Source organism: Carcharodon carcharias, chromosome 6, assembly GCF_017639515.1.
Source record: "Carcharodon carcharias isolate sCarCar2 chromosome 6, sCarCar2.pri, whole genome shotgun sequence".
NCBI lineage: Eukaryota > Metazoa > Chordata > Chondrichthyes > Lamniformes > Lamnidae > Carcharodon > Carcharodon carcharias.
Window position 1 is genome coordinate 156,231,884 of NC_054472.1, and position 23,838 is coordinate 156,255,721.

Consider the following 23,838-nt stretch of genomic DNA (forward strand, 5'->3'; position numbering starts at 1 on the left):
GTTACACCTCAATTGTTCTTTTTGAACATGGGCTTGGAACCCATAAACTGGCTCCAGTTGGCTGCAGATAACCCCTTCTACTCTTGCTGTTTCTTGCCGCTCATCAAGATTAACTTTGGAGAAAGGAAAAGCAGCAGCAATACTCACCAGCCAAACAGCTTCCCAGTAATGTCACAGTTTGACTTTTTTTCCTCTCTTTCACTTCAGTCACGCTGACTTGCTTCACACTCCTCTTGGTCTCTTCAGTGATACTGACCTGCTTCACACTCATCCCATTGAAAGCAATCACAATTAGGAATAAACTATATTTTTATTTGTTGGTCTTGCCAATTTGGAGTGAAGGCCTGGTAGCTAAATTTGCTGATGACACTTTCCTACCCATCTTTGCATGTTATGAAGAGGACATCAAGGGGTTGCAGACAAATATAGATAGGTTGAGTGAATGGACAAAAATCTGGCAGATGGAGTATAACGTGGAAAAATGTAAAGTTGTTCACTTGGCAGGAAGAATAAAAAAAGCAGAGTATTATTTAAACGGAGAATGACTGTGGAGTTCCGAGGTGCAGAGGGATCTAGGTGTTCTGGTGCATGATTCACGAAAAATTAATATAAGTTAAAGGTGGCTAATGGAATGCTATCCTTTGTCACAAGAGGAATTGAACATATTAGTAAGGATGTTATGCTTCAATTATACAGGTCATTGGTGAGAACATAACTTTAATATTGTGCACAGTTTTGGTCTCCTTATTTAAGGGAGGATGTAAATGTGTTAGAGACAGTTCAGAGGAGGTTTACTAGATTGATATCTGGAATGAGTGGGTTGTCTTACGAGGATAGGTTGGGCAGACTAAGTTTGTTTCTACTGGAATTTAGAAGAGTGAGGGGTGATTTGATTGAAGTATACAAGATCCTGAACAGTCATGACAATGCAGATGTGAAAAGGGTGTTTCCTCCTGTGGGTGAGTCCAGAACTAGGGGGCGCTGTTTTAAAATTAGGAGTTGCCCTTTTAAGACAGGTGAGGATAATTTTTTCTCCGAGGGTCGTGCAACTTTGAAAATCTCTGCATTAGAAGGTGGTGGTCACTGAATATTTTTCAGGCAGAGGTAGATTGCATAACAAGAATCTAAGATGATCGGGGCTAGAATGGGAATGTGCAATTCAAAACAAAAACAGATCAGCCACGATCTTATTAAATGGCAGAGCAGACTTGTGGGGCCAAATGACCTACTTCTGCTCCTATTTTGTATGTTCATTTGTTCGTATAGTGTTTACTGCAGAGTTAGTTCATCTACCTAATGAATGTGTACATTATCAAATTTTACTGAAATTAATCCAAGGACACAGACATTAGGAATCCCATGAGGGGGCTTCTTGGAACCCTCATTAATGTATCAACAGCGCCGAGTGTTAATTGAATAGTGATTAGCATATGAGACCTCAGCACGACTGATCCAACAAAACAGAGAAAATGCTTTGAATCAAAGAATAATAGAATGCTACAGCGCACACAGGACAGTCAGCCCAAGTATCTGGATTGTTTCCCTCACATGAACTACATACCTTAATTCCACTCTCCCATCTATGTCCCATACCCTTTTCAAATAAAGGTCTAATACCCCTTAAAATAATTTACGGACCTGACTTGAACAGCTATAGGGAAAGCAGAAAATATTTTCTCCCTTCAGTTAAGACTCCATGCAAGTCATGATAACATCAACACAATACTAAAGCATATTATTATTGTGCAAAACAAATGCCACCTATTACCTTAAATTCATTTAGCTAGTGTAACCTTCTTTCAGCATGTGAATTGCAGCTGACCGTACTCATTAAATCAACTTTAGAATCTCACCAGTCAAGCTTTAATAAATAACTCATTAAGAATGAACTTGAATTTATTAAAACACAAAGGAAATGGCCAATAGTGCAGTAACAGGAGTTATTCTTTAAGCCAAGGTCACCTAAAACTAGGTAATGGCTTTAAGTTTAAAAAAAATTCTCAAATGATATGGTGGATTGCAACACTACTCAATCAACTCTATTAGTTCGTGTTTCCGGAAAGACTGTTAACTCAGGCATATGAACTTGCATGCAGACACATGCAACAAAGGAATGGGGTGAGAAAACACACCAAGACTAACCGAAATTGCTTTTCTAAGCCTGGAGCTGAGTGAGCACAGCAGTCAAGTCCTCAATGTTAAGTCACAGGATAAGCCAATTGTATTTAACCAGCTCTTCTGCTGGAGGTTGAATTTACCATAGATAACACCTGATTTTAAACTGACAGCTGTTAACTTATGGAAGGTGTAGTGTCTTCTTTGTCTAAAAGTTCCCATTCACAAAAATTATTCTATGTGTACTGCATTGTCTAGGTTGTCAGCCTCAGCTCATTAATAGCGTTCTTCCCTCCAATTCAGAAAGTCATGGTTTCAATCTTTACTCCAGAGATTTAAGCACATAAACTAGTCTGACACAAAGGAGTGCTATGTTGTGGGAAATTCTGTCTTTTGGATGAGGCACTGAACCTCACATGTGAACTCTATTCCATCTGGCCTTACATGTGACCTCTATTCCAAAAGACAGGAGAGTTCCCCATTCCTTACCAACATTTGTCTCTCAACCAACACCAAAATGATCTAATCTTTCACCTTATTATTGCTAGTAGGGTCTTACTGTGTGCAAATCGGCTGCTATATTTCTAATTAGAACAATAACTTCAGTTCAAAAGTACTTCAATGGCTGTGAAATGCTTTGGAACATCCTAAACATTTGAGGTGCTTTATAAATATAAAACTTATTTGATAATAACCATTGCTTTCTCCTTTATTTTGTTGTTGGACGGTGACGAGTGAGTACAGGTTAGGAAGGTTCGAGCCAGGGCTACAAACAGGTTCTTTTTGAGTTGCACGTCTTTTAAGTGGATTACTGAGCACTGGTAGAGGAAATTCTGGTTGGGCCTCAGGCAGCCAGATCAGAACCGCTGCCACCAGCCCAAACTCCCCAGCCAACAAATTGCTGTACCTCCCAACCCCAAGATCATAAGGTGACATCAGCCAGAGCCTCCTGTGGCAACTGACTCTTGGTCACCCAACTCCCTGCACTTACCCAGTATCCCATTAAAAGCTAGTTCCTATTCTGAACAGGAATGGCTTTATGTTTATTAAGTGCTTTGGGCTTGAAAAGAAACTTAAACATTTTGCTACATTAAAAAGTGCTATATAAATGCAAGTGGTTGTTATTATTGTAAAGCCAAGTCCTTTGCATAGCAAACTAAAACATTGTTGGCTTCAGCCGGTGGATATGGGAGCACACAGGCATATGCCCAGACTTAAAAAAACTGAAGATCTCTTTTAGAGGTAATTTTCAAAGGATGTGATAAAAAAAAAGGATGAACCATTCCTACTGGGCAATGAGTTGGTAACAAGAGGGCATAAATATAAGATTGCTTTGTGAGCAAATGGAGAGATCAAGGAGATTGTTCTGGCATTTCCTATCAGAATCAATAGTAGAAAAATCCACAACTAGTTTAATTTTAAACTAAAGGGGTTAAATGTTAGATTTAAAAAACAAGATACAATGAAAGAGCAGAGTAATGGAGCTAAATGGATAGCCAGCTCCAAGAGCTGGCACCGAGAGATGAGTCAAATGGATTATTTTTTTCTAAAGTTCTATCAGAATAGGAGGAGTGGGCTATTCTTAATTCAAGCTTATAAAGGTCTGACCATTTATTTTTAAAAAAAGACCGATCTTTTTAGAACAAATTTCTCAAGTAAAGAACTATAGAAATGATCCCTAAAAGTATAGAGGTGGACTTTAACCCACAAGGTTAGAAAATGAAATAAACAGGGCACTTTCCCCTAACCACTAGCAATGTAAGACAAAACAATGAGTTCCACATTCAGCCTCAAGGAAAAACATTTCAAGTCACACTCATGATACGTTAGAGGGACAGAGGAAATGCAAGTCTTCCTGTACTTAAACTACATTTCAATCCAAAGTCTAGAGATTGTGAAATAAAGCTCGTTCCCACAAGGTAAGCTAGAGGAAAAGTCCCTGACAGTAGTTTAAGATTTTTTAAAAATTCAACCTTTCCACCTGAAGGTGGCAAGTCATTGCACATGGCAAGATTGAGAGTTGCCTGCCTTTTGTTTAAAAGGGTGGTTGAGTGAGGAACCAATCTGTTCAACAACCACAGACACAGCAATCAAACTCAGTTCAGTCCTCACCAGACAATTTTTCAGGAAGAGTTACTGGATAGTAATTAGAACTGAGAGCCACTAATTTTTCCCTCTCCAATCTCTTCCCAGGAATGTTAAGACTATCTGTGCAACCTATACTGTTCTCAGGGATGTGTCTGTGATTGTTGAACAGATTGGTTCCTCACTCAATCTCTAAACTTGGGATTGTTTTCAGGGTGTGGACAACATTGACATGGTCTTAATTATTGCTAATTGAGGCCAAGTGTACTCCAATAATAGTTTTGGGTAGGATCTTGACCCGGCAACCAAAAAAAATACAATATTAGATGTCCAAGTTAGGATAGTGTGCCGACATGAACATGCTACTCTGGTCTTTCCCAGTGGTGGTGAGCACAAGGCTGGGAGGAGCAAAGTATGGTGAATTGTTGCAGTGCCTCCTACAGATAATACATAATACAATTACAGTGCATACTGAGTGGCAGGAACACCAATCAAATTATTGCTTGATCCTAGATAGTGTTGAGCTTTTTTTTTTTTTACTAATATTGCAGCTGCTATCCAGGCTGGTAGGCATAAATTACAATTCAGATGAGACTTGTAGATGCAGAAGAAACGAGGTGGTGAGCCACTTACTGCAGAGTACTTAGCCCTTAGCCCAGTGATGGACAGCCTAAGCTAGTGAGTGGGCCGCATAAGTGGCCCTCCTTCATCTTAATGGGTCCACAAGACTAAAAGTGGGCATGTGCACTAACCATTACGCCATGAATATAAATTTGCAGGATGTGCCAATTGGACCGTAGCAACATTTTAATTGAATGCAGAGGGAGCACATGGCCCTCCGAGTCAATGTCGTGTGCAATCAGCATGCATCTCACCTCATGTGCCCTTGCTTTACGTGTGTGTCACTTTAGTAATACTGGCTGGAAAAACAAACTACATTTATGGAAATAAGTAGAATATGGCAACCCTGCACTTGGGCAACGGTCAACAAAATATATCACAGGCCGCATTCAGATTGCAGGGCACAGGTTGCCCACCACTGCCTTAGCTTCTTCATTGATCCAGGCCATGGCGTAGAATATGGAGTGAAATGATACAGTGATAGCTACATTTCTGATCTTATGACGAAGAGAAGATAATTGATGAAGTTGAAGGCGGGTAGACTGAGAGTACTTCACTTGAGTCAAAAATCTTAGCTACGTATCAGGCATGATTTGAGCTATTAGAATTAAATGTGCAGCTAATGCACCAAATCAAAACAGATTTTCCTGGCAGCATGTGCCAACAACAACTTATTTATTTAGCCCCTTTAATGCAATAAAATGTCACAAGACGCATTATAAAACAAAATATGACATAAGGCAATTTAGGTCAGATGACCAAACAGGTCAAAGATGTAGATTTTAAGGAGTGTTTTAAAGGGGGAAAGCAAGGTGTAGGGAGGGTATTCTAGAGCTAAGGGTCTAGATAGAAACAAAGAAACCAGGAGTAGGCCATTCGGCCCTTTGAGCCTGCTCTGCCATTATGATCATGGCTGATTGTCCAACTCAATAGCCTGCTCCTGCTTTCTCCCTATACCCCTTGATCCCTTTTGCCTCAAGAGCTATACCTATCTCTTTCTTGCAAACATACAATGTTTTGGTCTCAACTACTTTCTGTGGTAAAGAATTCCATAGACTCACCACTCTCTGGGTGAAGAAATTTCTCATCTCAGTCCTAAATGGTCTACCCCATATCCCGAGATTGTGGCCCCTGGTTCTAGACTCCCTCACCATCGGGAACATCCTTCCTGCATCTACCCCGTCTAGCCCTGTTAGAATTTTATAGGTTTCTATGAGATTCCCCCCCTCATTCTTCTGAACTCCAGAAAATATAATCCCAATCGACTCAATCTCTCCTCATATGTCAGGCCCATCCCAGAAATCAGTCGGATAAACATTCACTGCACTCACGCTATAGCAAGTACATCCTTCCTCATATAAGGAGACCAAAACTGCACACAATATTCCAGGCGTGGTCTCACCAAGGCCCTGTACAATTGCAGCAAGACATCCCTGTTCCTGTACTCGAATCCTCTGGCTATGAAGGCCAATATGCCTTTTTTACCGCCTGCTGCACCTGCATGCTTACCTTCAGCGACTGGTGTACGAGGACACCCAGGTCTCAATGCACATTCCCCTCTCTCAATTTATAGCCAATTAATAATCTGCCTTCCTGTTTTTGCTACCAAAATGGATAACCTCACATTTATTCACATTATACTGCATCTGCCATGCATTTGCCCACTCACTCAGCTTGTTCAAATCACACTGAAGCATTTCTGCATCCTCCTCACAGCTCACCCGCCCACCCAGCTTTGTGTCATCTGCAAATTTGGAGATATTACATTTAGTTCCCTCATCTAAAATCATTAATAAAAAATATTGAGAACAACTGGGGTCCCAGCGCCGATCCCTGCAGTACCCCACTAGTCACTGCCTGCCATTCGGAAAGAGCCCCATTTATTCCTATTCTTTGTTTCCTGTCTGCCAACCAGTTTTCTATCCATCTCAATACACTACCCCCAATCCCATGCGCTTTAATTTTGCACGCCAATCTCTTATGTGGGACTTTGTCGAAAGCATTCTGAAAGTCCAAATAAACCACATCCACTGGCTCCCCCTCATCAACTCTACTAGTTACATCCTGGAAAAATTCCAGTAGATTTGTCAAGCATGATTTCTCTTTCATAAATCCATGCTGACTCTGTACGATTCTGCTATTGTTTTCCACGTGCTCAGCTATTATAATGGACTATAGAATTTTCCCCACTACCGACCTCAGGCTGACTGGTCTATAGTTCCCTGTTTTCTCTCTCCCTCCCTTTTTAAGCAGCTGAAGGCACAGCCACAAAGTGATTAAAATCAGGGATGCTCAAGAGTCCAGAAATAGATGGGCACAGATATCGTTGAGGATTGTGGGGCTGGAAGAGATGAGATAGGAAGGGGCGAGGCCCTTGGAGGAATGTGAAAACAAGGAGAGGAATTTTAAAATTAAATGTTGCTTGATGGAGCCAATAGGTCAGCAAGCATGGGGCTGACAAGTGAACAGGAGTGTGAGAAATAGCTTTAATGAAGCCTCCAGCATTGGTGGATATGCCTGCTGTCTACAGAAATTGAAGTTGGAGAAAGTCATTTTGAATTCCACTGTCCAGTAGTGCAAGCTAAGAAACAAGGAGAGTTTAGATGATCTCAAGTTTACTGAGGGTATGATGTGGGAAACCAGACAGGAGTGTGTTGGAATAGTCAAGTCCAGAGGTTAAAAAGCATGAATGAGGATTTCAGCAGATAAGATGAGACATGAGCGAAGTTGGGTGATGTTACATAGGTGGTCTTAGTGATGGAGCAAATATATGGTCCAAAGCTCATCAAGTCAAATACAATAGCAAGATTGCCAACAGACTGGTGTGGTCTCAGGCTGTTGCCAGGACAGAGTTGGCAGGGAATGGAGTTTGGAGTGCAGACCAAAACTATAGGCTTCAGCCTTCTCAATACCAAATTGGAGGTCCTTTTTGCTCTTCAAATACTGGATGGCGGACATGCAATTTGATAATTTTGCAACAATGAAGGAATCGGCAGAGGGCAGTGGTGAGGGTGAGCTGGGTGTTATCGGCATACATATGAAAACAAGTCAGGGGAACTTTAATAAAATATACTTTTTACTCATCTGCACTAATTATCTTTAATCTTCATTTAATTTTAGACCCATTGATATATTTTCATTTCCCCTTAGAAACCTACAGCTAGCATTGGGACTTGTGGGGGTTTTTATTAGATGGATTAGTCTTTAAATTTTTAGGTCTAGGCTTCTCCCATGCACTATAGTCAGGAAGTAAATTCAGTGTTTTTAAAAATATTCACATTGTCATGAAAGTATGATAATATTTTTCTGGTTTATTATAAAGTAGATTTATAGGGATAAGTGGTTGGGTCTGTGTGTGATTTAATTACATTTTGTAGCCAAACAGACTGCAAGTTGAAGTTATCAAAATAAGTAAGGTGTAGAAGTGTCTTTAAAGTGCTAAGTAGATAAACATGGTTGGGGTCTTAGCATGTAAGGTAATGAAGGGAATTTGCATTTTTAGATTGGTGAAGGGAGATTTGGATTTCAAAGGGATTTCAGTCTGTTTACAAATAGCCAAACAAGCAAGTTAGGGAATGTGTTTATTTTTCCCAAGGGTTACTGACAATATATAGTGACAACATGAAAGTTTTTATGAGGGAGATACAGTTTCAAAGACTTATGAAACAATAGAATTTACATATTATGAAGAGAAAACATATAAAAGGTTAAAAAGGCTGTGTCAGGAGAAGGCATTTAGAGACCTATCGGAAGTGTGTGAGGTAGCCTTAATGAAGCCCCCTGTATTGGTGCATAAGCCTGCTGTCTACAGAAACTGAAGTTGGAGAAAACCATTTTGAATTCCACTGTCCAGAGTTGTGTGTTAATTTGCTGGATCTGTTTAAAATCTAAAATCTATTTTTGGACTGTTGCCTTAAAGGGGGTGTAACTGGGAGTCAGGTTAATTAGGAATTTTAGGAAATGTTATAGTAGCAATTTGTAGTACCACGTATGTTTTTGAAGTCTTTTCTTAATAAATATTTTAATTTAGTTTTTTTAACTCTAAAGTCTTGATGGACTTATTACTTCTGAATTCACTGCGCACATCTCAAAATAAATACAAATTTCAAAACCATTCTGATAGCTCGATCAAGTTTCCCTCATGGATTTGATCCGCCTAGCACACACCATCTATCTAGCATCTATGCAACTTGCACTTATAGCAAATCCAAGTGCATTGGAAGGACACATTTTATTGAGTAAGAGATAAATTGAGTAAAGATAAACCCCAGGTACATCAATGTTAACAATGATAATTTAAAACATGCTGGTAAGATACCACTGCTTTAAGCATTCATGATCTAGAGCAGTGAAGTTATAGGCATAACTGAACAAAGGGCTCACATTTGATAGGTCACACACGATTGGCAACTCAAGCACCACAGGCCACATGGAGGTACAAAGTTGACAGCAAGTATTTATAAATAGTGAAGGAAAGTAAAGTTTTAAAGTAAACCCACCGCAAGCTGATTTTTTTTATCACCTGGTCTCAAAAAAACACTGCCAGGAATTTGGACGGTAGCATTCTACACATGGACACCCAAGAGTAAAGAATTGTAAGACATCAAAGTTGATTGGAGAGAAGACAAATTAGAATATACCAATTTGATGAAAATAGTTAGAAGAGTGAGTTTGCATTAACATACTTCATTTCACATTGTCAGGGCATTCCAAAGTGGTTTACAGCCAACAAATTACTTCCAAACTGTAGTCACTGTTAAGTAAGTAAATGTAGCAGCCAATCTGCACACAGCAAGTAAATGCCAAATTAATTTATTTCGATGGCATGAGTTGAGAGATAAATGTTAACCAGGATACTGCAATAATTTTTTTGATCTTTGAAAATCAAGATACTTTGCATCCACCTGAACATGCATTATCCAAAAATTGGCACTTTGACTCTGCAGCATTCTCTAAATATTGCATGAGAGCACCAATCTAGATTATAAACTCAACTCCTGCCGTGGGTGTTGAACCCATAACTTCTAACTCAAAGAGTTGTATGTGTTGCCACTGAGTGAATCCAGCACTTGTAGGTTGAGAGTGGCACAAATGTTTGTGGGGGTATCGTGGTGGTAGGGGAGGGGGTGGGGGATGGGGGTTGAAAAAGCCTTTGAAGCAATTTTAAAAACCCACACAACATAAATAGAGCATGTCCTTGTCACCTTGTCAGGGCTGACGAATGATAAAATGACACGAGTTTCAGAAGATAACCAAAATGACAAAGTTGAGAATGACTTATGGCTTGCTTTACTCATTGGGCTATTTATCAAACTGCACCAGGCATGACATAGCCTCACAATAAATAAATCAATTTAAAAATTGCTGTATCTCATATACAGGATCCATTTTTACTTCTGATATTCCAAAGGTAAAAGGCCAAAGGATCAGAAAACTGGTACAGAAAGTGGGTTCTGGGAATCATTGTTTAAAATTTTGAAAAAAAAGCATTATTAAATTTATATATTTTTTCTCAGCTCCACTTTAAAACTAATATGAATATTGTGAAAAGACCCATTTTATCAACAGCTCACTGTGCTGAATGTAAACCCAGATTCCAGAATTCGTTTGGTTAGAACAGAAAATACGGAAACTTATGGGCTTGACCCATTCCAGTATTGTCACTAGACTGGTGTCTTGATGTCAACACATTAGGGACAAAAAAGCTTTTCAGCCAATACACTTCAGTGCTGTGCCAGCACAAATTGGTTGTCATACAGTATTCTTAATTCATCACGCTGAAACACACTATCAACACTTCACTAGCACTTGGGCTTATGGCTCAAAGCATGCTTGCCATACACTAAAAAAAATGACAGAAGCTAGAAACATATCCCCTCGAACTGTTTCAAGGAGTAAGGTACAAATTTATTGCATAAATGACCTGCAATTATAAAAATGCGAAAGTCCTAGCTGAAAGGCCAAAGCTCACAGTGATTACATAGCCGGGGATGGAGAAAAAATATAATTTCACAAGAATACCTTAATTTGAGCTTTTAAAAGCCAGTAGGCTATAGTAGGAAGGAAAGCCTGAAAGATGTAGGGAATTCCACAGTTCAATTACTGATTTTTTTTTTTGGTCGGCTTACTTTAAGATAGCCTTCAATATTGCTAAAAAATTAAGTTCACAATTGTTACAGCGCAGGAGGCAGCCATTTGGCCCATCATGTCTGCACCAGCTGTCCAAATGAGCAATGTACCTAGTGCCATTCTCTGTCTTCTCCCTGTAACCTTGCACATTATTTAAAAACAGAACAATTATCTAATTCTCTCTATTTCCTGCAAATAGCATTGTAACCTATTTATTTTAAACATATTCCTGTCAGTGTTCCAACCGAAAACCTAGGCCATATTCTCTGCTGTTGGGTTATAATACTCCAATCTAGAATTTCACAAGCAGCAAGGACAAATCACAAATTAAGTCTTTATGAAGGAGCTCTTTCAGCACATAAAAAGATAACAGTGCAGATGAGGCTACGCATACAATTTAAGACATCCTTACATCAGTTTTCAGTTCCACAAAACAAGCAAACAAATCAGAGTTTATGCCTCCACTACAGTCACTGGAAAATAATCACTTCCTAAAATACAGCACAGGTGATGGTCATTCGGCTCATCGGGTCTGTGCCAGCTCTCTATAAGAGCAACTCAGTCAGTTGCACTCCATGTGGCTCTACGATATTTTTCTCTTCACATAATGATCCAACCTCTTTTTGAAATTGCATCTGACTCACTCGCTGCGTAAAAAGGTTTTTCCTCTTGTCACCGCTGGATTTGCCAATCACCTTTAATCAGTTTCCTCTTGTTCTCTACCTTTCTGCCAATGGGAACCATTTCTCTATCAACTGTCAACTTCTTCCCAGTTTAATTTAACTTAAACAATTTATATGCATAAATAAAGCTTCCTTCTCATTTACGGTTTTTCAAAGCTTAGGATTGAATTTTCCTTCCCTTCCCAATAACTTAATTTTCTGACACTAAAGATCAAAATTATTATCCTTTGTACAAATCCAGAGATTGAAGACCAGAAGCTAAAGTTATACCATACAGTTACAGCACTTTGGCCTCAAACCTGCACCCCACGCAATTGGCAAAATTGTAGAGTTCAGAATTCTATTGGCTTTATTGACATATTGTTCAGCAATCTGTGAACATACTGAGTGCTGGGTTTGTCATTCCCAGGTCCTGAATAATCTCTTTTCCAGTAAGTTTAATCCCATTCGTTGAGTAATTCATTTTACATTCAGCCTTCTAATGTGCAATAGCTTGGTTTTAATACAAAATGTATTATATTTCCCAAGGTTCCCATGAACATTCATCAACCATTGTCCTGTTCACTTGTAAATATTGTCAAGTTCTTCTGTAGTTCTTTTTCTAATTCTTTCATGGGATATGGGCATCACTGGCTGGGCCAGCATTTCCTGCCTTTCCTTAATTGCCCTCGAGAAGGTGGTGATCTGCCTTCTTGAACCACTGCAGTCCATGTGGTACAGATACACCCACAGTGCTGTTAGGGAGCTCCAGATTTTGACTTAGTGGCAGCGAAGGATATAGCATAAAGATATGATGATATAGTTCCAAGTTAGAATGGTATGTGGCTTGGAGGGGAACCTGCAGGTGATGGTGTTCCCAATCATCTGCTGCCCCAGTCCTTTTAGGCAGTAGAGATCATGGGTAGGTGCTGTCAAAGGACTCTTGGGTGAGTTGCAGCAGTGCATCTTGTAGATGGCACACAATACTGCCACTGTGCATCAGGTGTGGAGAGAGTGGATATCTGTGGAAGGGGTGCCAATCAAGCAGGCTTCTTTGCCCTGGATGGTGTCAAGCTTCGAGTGTTGTTGGAGCTGCACTCACCCAGGCAAGTGGAGAGTATTGCATCACACCCCTGATAGCGGTCAGGCTTTGGGGACTCAGGATGCGAGTTACTCGCCACAGGATTCCTGGTCTCTGGCTTGTTCCTGTAGTCACAGTATTTATATGGCTGGTGCAGTTCAGTTTCTGTAACCCCCCCCCAGGATGCTGATAGTGGGGGATTCAGCCATGGTAATGCCACTTAATGTCAAGGGACGACGGTTAGATTCTCTCTTGTTGGAGATGCTCATTGCCTGGCACTTGTGTGGCAGAGGGAGCGAACGTTGAAGATGGGAGATGGAATGTCAATCAAGCAGACTGCTTTGTCCTGGATAGCGGCAAGCTTCTTGAATGTGGTTGGAACTGCACTCATCCATACAAGTGGAGAGTATTCCATCACACTCCTGACTTGTGCCTTGTAGATGTTGGACGGGCTTTTGGGAACAAAACAGAACTGTCCCGTAGACCGATCGTGTCAGCCTGTTCCTGCCCCACGGAACTCATTTCTCGTTATCTTGACTCCCTTCTCTCTCCCCTTGTCCAGTCCCTTCCCACCTACATCTGTGATTCATCTTACGTCACATCAACAATTTCCAATTCCCTGGCCCCAACCGCTTCCTCTTCACCATGGACATCCAATCCCTCTACACCTCCATCCCCCACCAGGATGGTCTGAGGGCCCTTAGCTTCTTCCTCGAACAGAGGCCTGAACAATCCCCATCCACCACTACTCTCCTCCGTCTGGCTGAATTTGTTCTCACACTGAACAATTTCTCCTTTAACTCCTCTCACTTCCTCCAAATAAAAGGTGTGGCTATGGGTACTCGCATGGGCCCATGCTATGCCTGTTTCTTTACGGGGTATGTGGAACATTCCTTCTTCCAGTCCTACTCTGGCCCCCTCCCACAACTCTTTCTCCGGTATATCGATGATTACTTCGGTGCTGCTTCATGCTCTCGTCGGGATCTGGAAAAATTTATTAATTTTGCTTCCAATCTCCACCTCTCCATCATTTTCACATGGTCCATTCTGACACTTCCCTTCCCTTCCTTGACCTCTCTGTCTCAATTTCTGGTGATAGACTGTCCACCAATATCCATTACAAGCCTACCGACTCCGACAGCTACCTCAACTACAGCTCCTCACACCCTGCTTCCTGTAAGGACTCCATCCCATTCTCTCAGTTCCTTCGCCTCCGTCGCATCTGTTCTGATGATGCTACCTCCAAAAACAGTTCCTCTGACATGTCCTCCTTCTTCCTTAACCGAGGTTTTCCACCCACGGTCGTGGACAGGGCCCTCAACCGTGTCCGGCCCATCTCCCGCACATCCGCCCTCACGCCTTCTCCTCCCTCCCAGAAACATGATAGGGTTCTCCTTGTCCTCACTTATCACCCCACCAGCCTCCGCATTCAAAAGATCATCCTTCGCCATTTCCGCCAACTCCAGCATGATGCCACCACCAAACACATCTTCCCTTCACCCCCTCCCCCGGCGGCATTCTGTAGGGATCGTTCCCTCCGGGACACCCTGGTCCACTCCTCCATCACCCCCTACTCCTCAACCCCTAACTATGGCACCTCCCCATGCCCACGCAAAAGATGTAACACCTGCCCCTTCACTTCCACTCTCCTCACTGTCCAAGGGCCCAAACATCCTTTCAAGTGAAGCAGCATTTCACTTGCATTTCCCCCAACTTAGTCTACTGCATTCGTTGCTCCCAATGCGGTCTCTTTTACATTGGAGAGACCAAACTTAAACTGGGCGACCCCTTTGCAGAATACCTGCGGTCTGTCCGCAAGAAAGACCCAAACCTCCCTATCGCTTGCCATTTTAACACTCCACCCTGCTCTCTTGCCCACGTCTGTCCTTGGCTTGCTGCATTGTTCCAGTGAAGCCCAACGCAAATTGGAGGAACAGCACCTCATCTTTCGACTAGGCACTTTACAGCCTTCCGGACTGAATACTGAATTCAACAACTTTAGATCTTGAACTCCCTCCTCCATCCCAACCCCTTTTCCGTTTCTTCCCCCTTCCTTTTGTTTTTTCCAATAATTTATATAGATTTTTCTTTTCCCACCTATTTTTGTTACTTTTAAACCTTGTATGCCCTGCTACTCTTTCCACCCCACCCCCACTAGAGCTGTACCTTGAGTGCCCTGCCATCCATTCTTAATTAGCATATTCGTGTAGATAATATCACCACCTTCAACACTTCTTTGTTCATTTGTCTATGACATCTTTTGATTATCTGCTCCTATCACTGATTGCTTGTCCCTACAACCTCACCCCCCCCCCACTTCTCTCCCCCCACTGTACACGCCTCCCCACCCCACATCTTAAACCAGCTAATATTTCACCCTTTTCCTAATATTCAATCAATCAGTTCTGTTGAAGGGTCATGAGGACTCGAAATGTCAACTCTTTTCTTCTCCGCCAATGCTGCCAGACCTGCTGAGTTTTTCCAGGTAATTCTGTTTTTGTTTTGATATAAATGCTGTAGCTACAACAGCAGGCCAGAGGCAAGGAATCGTGTGACGAATAACTCGCCTCCTCCCCAAAGGCTGTCCATCATCTACGAGGGACAAGTCACGAGTGTGACGGAATACTCCCCACTTGCCTGGATGAGTGCAGCTCCTACAACACTGAAGAAGCTGGACACCAGAACAAAGCAGTCTGCTTGATTGGCACCACATCCACAAACATTCACTCCCTCCACCACTGATGCACAGTAGCAGCAGTGTGTACCATCTACAAGATGCACTGCAGGAATTCACCAAGGCTCCTTAGATAGCATCTTCCAAACTCACTACCACCTTGAAGAACTAAGGGCAGCAGATAGACGGGAATGCCACCACCTCGAAGTTCCCCTCCAAGTCACTCACCATCCTGACTTGGAAATATATTGTCATTTCTTCACTGGCACTGGGTCAAAATCCTGGAACTTCCTTCCTAACAGCACTGTGGGTGTACCTACACCACATGGACTGCAGCGGTTCAAGGAGGCAGCTCACCACCACCTTCTCAAGGGCAACTAGGGATGGGCAATAAACGCTGGCCCAGCCAGCGAAGCCCACATCCCGTGAATGGAAAAAAAAAATTCTCATTCAGCAAAAGCTCTTGATCTCCAATTTAAAATTAAATTAACTACCATCACTGGTTTTTGAATGTTCCACACTTCTACCACCCAGTGTGAAGAAGTATTTTCTAACTTCTCACCCGAATGGCCCAGAACTTTCCCCATGAGTAGAAAACATTTTTTCAATCTGCCCTATCAATTCCCCTTTCAAAATCCTAAAAACTTCCAATCACAATCACTCCTTAACTTGTTAAACTTGTACAGAACACTGGTTCAGTTGCAACTGCAGTATGTTGTTCAGTTCTGAGCACCACACCTTACAAAAGATGTGAAGGCAGCATTAGAGAGAGTGCAGAAAAGATTCACAAATATGGTTCCGGCGAGGAGAAAGTTCGGTTATGCAGATAGATTGGAGGGGTTGGGGCTGTTTTCCTTGGAGAAGGTTGAGAGTAGATTTGATACAGGCATTCAAAATCATGACGGGTCTGGACAGGAGAAATGGGGAGAAATTGTTCCCATTGGTGGAAGGATCGAGAACAAGAGGGCAAGAATTTAAGGTAATTGTCAAAAGGAAGCAATCAAGACACGAGAAAAACATTTTTCACACAGTGAGTGTTTGGGATCTGGGACACACTGCCTGAGGGTGTGGTGGGGACAGGTTCAATCAAGGCATTTAAGAAGGAATTGGATTATTATCTGAAAAGGAATAATATGTAGGGCTACATGGAGCACTAGGTAAATTGTGTCTTCAGAGAGCCAGTGCTGTCATGATGGGCCTAATGGCCTCCTTCTGTGCTGTAACCATTCTTTGCTTAACCAACTATATTCCAAGAATCACTGACCTCGATGATGTAATCTCTCTTCATAATTTAACCTTGGAGCACCCTTCCACAGCCAAAATATCCTTTCAAAGATGTGGTGACCAGAAAAGGGCACAATATATTAGAAGTGGAGAAAACAGGGCTTAGTATGACTGTAGGAAAACGTTCTCCCCCTTATATTCTAGCCCTCTAAACAAAACGAATATTAGCCTTTGATTATTTTTCATACCTGACCACTACATTTTATTGATCTGTGTATACAAATCCCTAAATCGGTTTGGACTTCCACAGTTCTAACTTACCATTTAAAAAAAACTAGGATCTATCCTTTTGCCCAAAATGGATGACCTCACACTTACTGTATCTGCCACAGTTTTGTGCACCACTTGCTTAATCTATCAAATTGCTCTTCATAATGTTACTCATCTACACTACTTACTATCCCACAAAGCTTTGTTGAACATACGAATCAGGAGTAGGAGTAGGCCATTCGGCCCCTCGAGCCTGCTGTACCATTTCATAAGTTCATGGCTGATCCGATTGCGGCCTCAACTCTATTTTCCTGTCTACTCCCCATAATCTTTGACTCACTTGTCAATCAAAAATCTATCTAACTCAGCCTTAAAAACATTCCATGATTTTGCCTCCACTGCTCTCCTGGGAAGAGAATTCCACAAACTCAACCCTCAGAGAGGGAAGCTTCTCCTCATCCCTGTCTTAAATGGAGTACCCCTTATTTTTAAAACTGTGTCCCCTAATCCTCGTCTCCCCCACAAGGGGAAACAGCCTCTCAGCATCCACCCTATCAAGTCCCCTCAGGATCTTATACGCTTCAATAAGATCACCTCTCATTCTTCTAAACTCCAATGGATACAGGCCCAACCTGTTCAATCTTTCCTCATAAAATCACCTCTTCATCCAAGGAATCAATTGAGTGAACCCTCTCATCCGCAACCTAGATGTATGGTTCTCTAGTCTATTATCAAAGTCATTAGTAGTGAATAATCGAGGCTTCAAAGCAAACCCTAGGAGTTTATCACTAGTCACTTTCCTCCATTTATGCATAGACCCATTAGCCATATTCTCTGCTACTAGGTAACAAAGTCAGTAACTTGCTTCCACCTTGATAAAACTAGCATCCTCTGCTTCCTTACCTTAACAGCTTTTCATGTGGAGCTTTATCAAAAGCTTTCCGGAAAGCTAGACACATGACAAATGAACTCCTGTTTCTGTGTGGCAGTGCCACAGTCATGCACTGGCCTTGGACTGGGCAAAGGCCTTATGCCTGATTTGTTTTTAATAATAGGTATTTGCTGTGGAGCGGGACGCCTGAACTGTTCTGTGGAACAAACCTCATGGGGCATATCTTTGCTGCTCTACAAATTTTAATGTGTTGTACCACTGGAATGACATCAGCAATGAATGCTTATAAAACCAGTTGCATAACATACACTTGCCAATTCTAAATAATGTTAAAAAGGTGTCCAGTGCGACATTTAGTACTTCAAGAAATCTTGTTTTTGAATAACTTTGTTTTCCTTCTATTGTTAGCTTGGCATGTGGTAGCCTTCGCAGGTTATGAAAATTAAGGGTTCAATTGTCATTTCAGAATTTGGGCAAATAATCTGGTCCACACTGTCATAACTGCTGTTTTCTGAGGCAGGTTCCCCAGGCAGTCAAAAATGTCAATCCTCCTTACCATTACCTCCAGGGCTGTCTCAGTAAAGAGAACTGTATTTTCTCCTCTTGGGAACTAAGAAATTCCTGGCTACAAACAAAAGGAAACAATTCCCAGCCTCTTTGGATAAAAAATACTTCCTCACATAAACTTAGCCCAACTCTTTACTTAATTGGCCATTGCTAAGTTACAAACAACTATCTGGAAAAATACACGTCAATGCAGTAAATTGAAAAAAAAATCATTGGAGGAAAAAAATGCAGTCAAGGTACCACCCACAGGAAAATCCGACCAAGCAGGCATTCAAAAGCAAAGGCTGAACATAAAATCCCCTCCTTAAAAAAAGTGGCAGATTTGTTATACATCAAGGTTAACCGTCATCATTAACAATGATGGTTTAGCATCAACAATATTTTTCCAAGGTTCTCCTGAAGGTTCAGGCAGAAACTGGCAAGGTTAAAAATAGATATTTTTTTCAAATGAAGGGGTCGAGGTAGAAAGGACTTGTGCCTAAAGCCTTTCACAATTTTAGGCCATCTCAAAACATTTCAGTCAAAGCATTTGAAGTGCAGTCAATGTTCTCATACAGGAAAACACAGCAGCTAATTCGTAAAGTCCCACAAGCGCAACAGGATACATGACCAATTCAATTATTTTTAGTGACGATACCAGGAAAACACCTCTGGTCTTCCTTGAATGGTGCCATAGGTTCTCTTACACCTCATTTTAATGCCTCACCTAAAAGGTGGCATCTTTGATAGTGCAGTGCACTCTCACTACTACAGTGGTGTTGGCCCAGGTTATGGAAATCACTGGGCTGAGGATTGAACCCATAACCAGCTAACTCAGGTGAATGCCAATGTTGGCACCTAGAACACCAGGGATTAAAGTACTCTTGTGAATGTTAAAAAACACTGTTTCTTAAGTATGAAGAATCAATACATGACAATTTAATTTTTTCTACTGCGTTATATAGCTATTCCTTTAGTTGGGATTTATCAGTTATTACCAAAGATCCTGAATATAGCAACACGTACACTAGTTTATAACTTAATTTGAGCACATGGTTTAAAATCTAAATCGATCACAATACATAATCTACATTCTTTTTACATCAAACACAATTCTCATTCCCAGCACATCAGCGCAGGGTGGGGGGGAGGGGGGAGCAGAGGGGGCATTTTCTTCAAGCAGGCACAATGAATGTTCTCTTCCAAATTTGTAACAGCCAATAGTTTGAAGCCTAAATATTATAAGCACTTCCCAGTCTCCGAAGTTCTCAGACAAGATAATTAAATGATTGGCCTGAGCTTGTTTACTTAACAATTAGACTTTGTGGCCTCAAAGACACAGCTCCCGGCTTAGCAGCAAAACTCTTTTCCCCCTAAAACAGTGAACCATCTGAATTACTACAAGCAATGCTACAAAACACATGCATAGCTTGCATCTAATACTCCTAATACATGTAAATTACAAACAATTCATTACTAAAGTTTAAAGAGAAAGAATGCCAATTATTTCCTGTTGCTCCTGCTATGCAGGCAACCTGGCCTACCCAAGTAGTAGGCCATTTGGCCCAACAAATCTACTTGCCATTCAATAAGACCACGGTTGATCAGGTTGTGGCCTTAACTCCACTTTCCTGCCTGCCCCGCCAATAACCCTGGACTCTCTTATTTATTAAAAATCTGTAACTCAGCCTTGAATATATTCAATGACCCAGCCTCCACCGCTCTCTGTGGAAGAGAATTCCAAAGACTAAATAGCATCTGAAAGAAGAAATGCCTCCTCATCTCTGGGAGGCCTCCTGTTTTTAAACTGTGTCCAGTCGTTCTAGATTCCCCTCCAAGCCCCCTACTGAGAGAAAACATCTTTTCAGTATCTAACTCATCAAGCTCCCTCAGAATCTGACATTTTCAATAAGGTCACCTCTCATTCTTCTGCAGGCTCAGCCTACTCTCCAACTTTTCCTCATAAAACAACTCCTTCATCTCAGGAATCAATCTAGTGAACTTCTCTGAATTGCTTCCAAAGCAAGTATATACCTCTTTGAATAAGAAACCAAAACTGTGCAGCATCCTCTAGGTGTACTCTCACCAATACCCTGTACGGTTGTAGTAAGACTTCCCTACTTTTATCCTCTTTCCTCCTTGCAATAAAAGCTAACATTCAATAACCTAAGCACTCGCTGTACCTGCATGCCAATGTTTTGGAATTTATGTACAAGGACATCCAGATCCCTCTACACCACAGCATTCTGCAGCCTCTTTCCATTTAATAAATATAGTGCTTTTCTATTCTTCTTGCCAAAGTGGACAACTGCACTCTTTCGCATATTATACTCCAGCTGCCAAATTTTTGCCCACTTACAATCTTTCTATATCCCTTTGCAGATTGAGTGTCCTCATCACAACTTATTTCCAACCTACCTTTGTATCGTCAGCAAATTTGGCTACATTGAATTTGGTTCCTTCATCAAATTCATTATAGATTGTAAACAGTGGAAGCCCCAGCACTGATCCCTGCGGCACTCAGATAGTTACAGTTTGCCAACTTGAAAATACTCATTTATCCAATTGTTTCCTGTTCATTAACTAATCCTCTAACCATGCTAATATGTATATACCTCTCAACACTATGAGCTCTTATCTTGTACAGTAACTTTTTACATGGTATCTTACTAAATGCCTTTTGGAAATCCAAATACAACAGCTACTGGTTGCCCTTCATGCGCCTTGCTTGTTACGTCCTCAAAGAATTCTGATAAATTTGTCAAACACTATTTCCTCTCACAATATAATCAGGCAGAGTCAGCATGATTTTCTAAATGTCCTGCTACTGGTTCCTTAATAATATATTCCAGCATGTTTTCGATGACAGATGTTAAGCTAACTGGCCTATAGTTTCCTTTCTGTTTCCTTCTTTGCTTACTTGAATAGATTTTCAGTTCTACAATTGACTAGGACCCTTCCAGAATATAGGGAATTTTGCAAGGCTACAACCAATGCATACACTATCTCTGAAGCCACTTCTTTTAAGACAGGATGCAGGCCGTCAGCCCAAAGTAATAGTCAGCCTTTAGTCCCATTAGTTGTCCTAGTAATTTTTCTCTAGTGATCGTGATTGTTCTAAATGTCTCCCTCCTTTTTGCCCCTTGATTCTCCCCTATTATTATTTGAATGCTTTCTGTGTCTGGCACTCAAGGGCAACTAGGGATGGGCAATAAATGCTGGCCCAGCCAGTGAAGCCCATATCCTGTAAATTAATTTTAAAAAATATTGTGAAGACAGATACAAGATACTTGTTCAAAGCCTCTGCTAATTCCTTGTTTCTGATTATTAATTCCCCAGTCTCATCCTCTAAGGGATAAACACCTACTTTAGCTACTCTCTTCTTTATACTTGTAGAAGCTCTTACCATCTGTTTCTAGATTTCTTACTACTTTACTCCCATACTATAATTTCTTCCTCTTTTTTTTTAAAGTCATCTGGTTTCTAATATTTTCCCCAATCTTCTGGCCTATCACTAATCTTCACAACATTGTATAGCTTTTCTTTCAATTTGATACCACCCTTCGCTTCCTTAGTTAGCCATGGATGGCACATCCTTCTTGGATTCTTTCACAATAAACTACATCTTTGTTGAAAGAAAAACAACCAGCAACGTAAAGAATCTTCTTACAGGCTCCAGTAGACTTCAGGATGCACTGATTTGGGCCACTCCACAAGCAGTAGCTGAGCAGCAATCTTAAAGGTAAATTACCTAGTTAAATCACATTCTAGACCCAAGTCCATCCCCCCACCCCCAAAAGCAATGCATGGGATATCAGGTTTAAAAAAAATCATTCTATGCAAGCCATTTTGGGCATTTACAGAAAATTAGACGTCCAAAATCAAAATACAACCCGAGCCTTGTCGCAATTAGGTGGGTGGGGGAGGGGGGTTGTAGCAGGTAGAGAAAGTGAAAGAAGAGAGTATGTTTAAGAAGTGTGGATGAGGAGGGGACGCTTCATATGACATTTCTGCAAATGCCAAGCGGTTGACACTTCTCGGCCAAACCGGGTCACAAATTAATGGGTAACGCAAATGAAAAACAATGCTTTGGACCAATTAAATTTTAAATATTACTTTAGAGAGGCAGGAAAAAAAAAACAAATGCTGGAAACACACTGAATCCAAAATCTTATGTTTCCATTTAACCGTGACATAAAAATAGACGTCCAGTAAATCTGGACATCAACTCGACCAACCAAAATTATTTTCACCGAAAAAAATATCAAACTTCTCACGTTAAAATATTTACCAAAAAAATTCATTTCTGTTTATTTAAGCGCGGATAATTTAAATCTAGTTGGAATTAAACCTTTAAATTATTGAGACATCAGAAGAAGCAGGAAGATTTTCAGATGTAAAATTCGCAGATTACTCTCCCCCTCACCCCACTACTGCTCCAAATGGTTGTCAGTTAAAGCCATCCCCGCCGCTCATCTGAACACACTGGGCCACTGGCGAAGGGCCCTGCAGGAGAAACGGCCTGTACCCTGCAGCTGCCGCCCGGCCCGGCGTAAATCAACCGCTCGGCTCGCTTCCCTTCCCTCCAACACCGGCTCCCACAGCAAACGCCGTCGTTTTTCTTTTAAATAGAGGAATAAAATGCTAGAATCATTTTATTTTACGTTCCCAGTTGTCCGACCCCCGTCCTTCTGTCTCCGATTCGCCTCCGTCTTTCGTTTGACCTTTTTTCCCCTCCGGTGTTTTTCTTCTCTCTCTCTCTCCAAGCTACTGTTTCCTCTCACAACAAAAATATTACCTAGGCCCAAACCGTCACTCCCACAACTCCCCGCCCGGCTCCCAGACTGGCAGCTGAATCAGCCAATAGCAAGGTGCCATGCTCTCCTGCTCCGCTTGGCCTCCCCGCCTTGCTTTAGATTGACATAATTCTTAGCCAATAAGACTCCAAAGCGGCCTTCGTCCTCCCACCAATCGCTATGGCAGAGGGGAGGATTCTCAGTCTTGATTGACAGTTCGTGCAGAGATTGAGGGGTGGTCGAGTGACATTCCGATGACGTAACCATTTCGCCTGCGTTTTTGATCGAAGTCCAACCTACCCAATAATAATCGGCCTTTCTCTCAGCCTCATCCAATCATAGTAGAAGGAGGTGAGTCCATATTGCTCTTTATAATTCACCTCTTCTATTTTTACGTAGTTCTGTTGAAGGGTCATTCGGACTCGAAACGTTAACTGTGTTCCTCTCCGCAGATGCTGCCAGACCTGCTGAGTTTTTCCAGGTATTTTTGTTTTGGATTTCCAGCATCCCCAGTTTTTTGCTTTTATCTTAGCGTTTAATTGACTGCCACTTCTCTTCAAGGATTGCCTACTTTGAAGAAGTATTGCTCTTCTCTATATTTCACCTCTCTTCTATTTTTACTTAGTTCTGATGAAGAGTCATATGGACTCGAAACGTTAACTGTATTCCTCTCTGCAGATGTTGCCAGACCTGCTGAGTTTTTCCAGGTATTTTTATTTTTGTCCTGGATTGATGGATCAATG

At 41.4% G+C, this 23,838-nt stretch overlaps 1 long non-coding RNA gene across 1 annotated transcript in view; it reads right to left on the minus strand.

The window, feature by feature from the left end:
- LOC121278718 overlaps positions 1 to 23,067 on the minus strand; it is a 57,297-nt gene extending 34,230 nt beyond the window's left edge. Inside the window, exon 1 of the long non-coding RNA XR_005943266.1 lies at positions 22,726 to 23,067. This is a non-coding gene — a long non-coding RNA (uncharacterized LOC121278718). The remainder of the gene's footprint in view (positions 1 to 22,725) is intronic.
- Between the last annotated feature and the right edge of the window lie 771 nt (positions 23,068 to 23,838).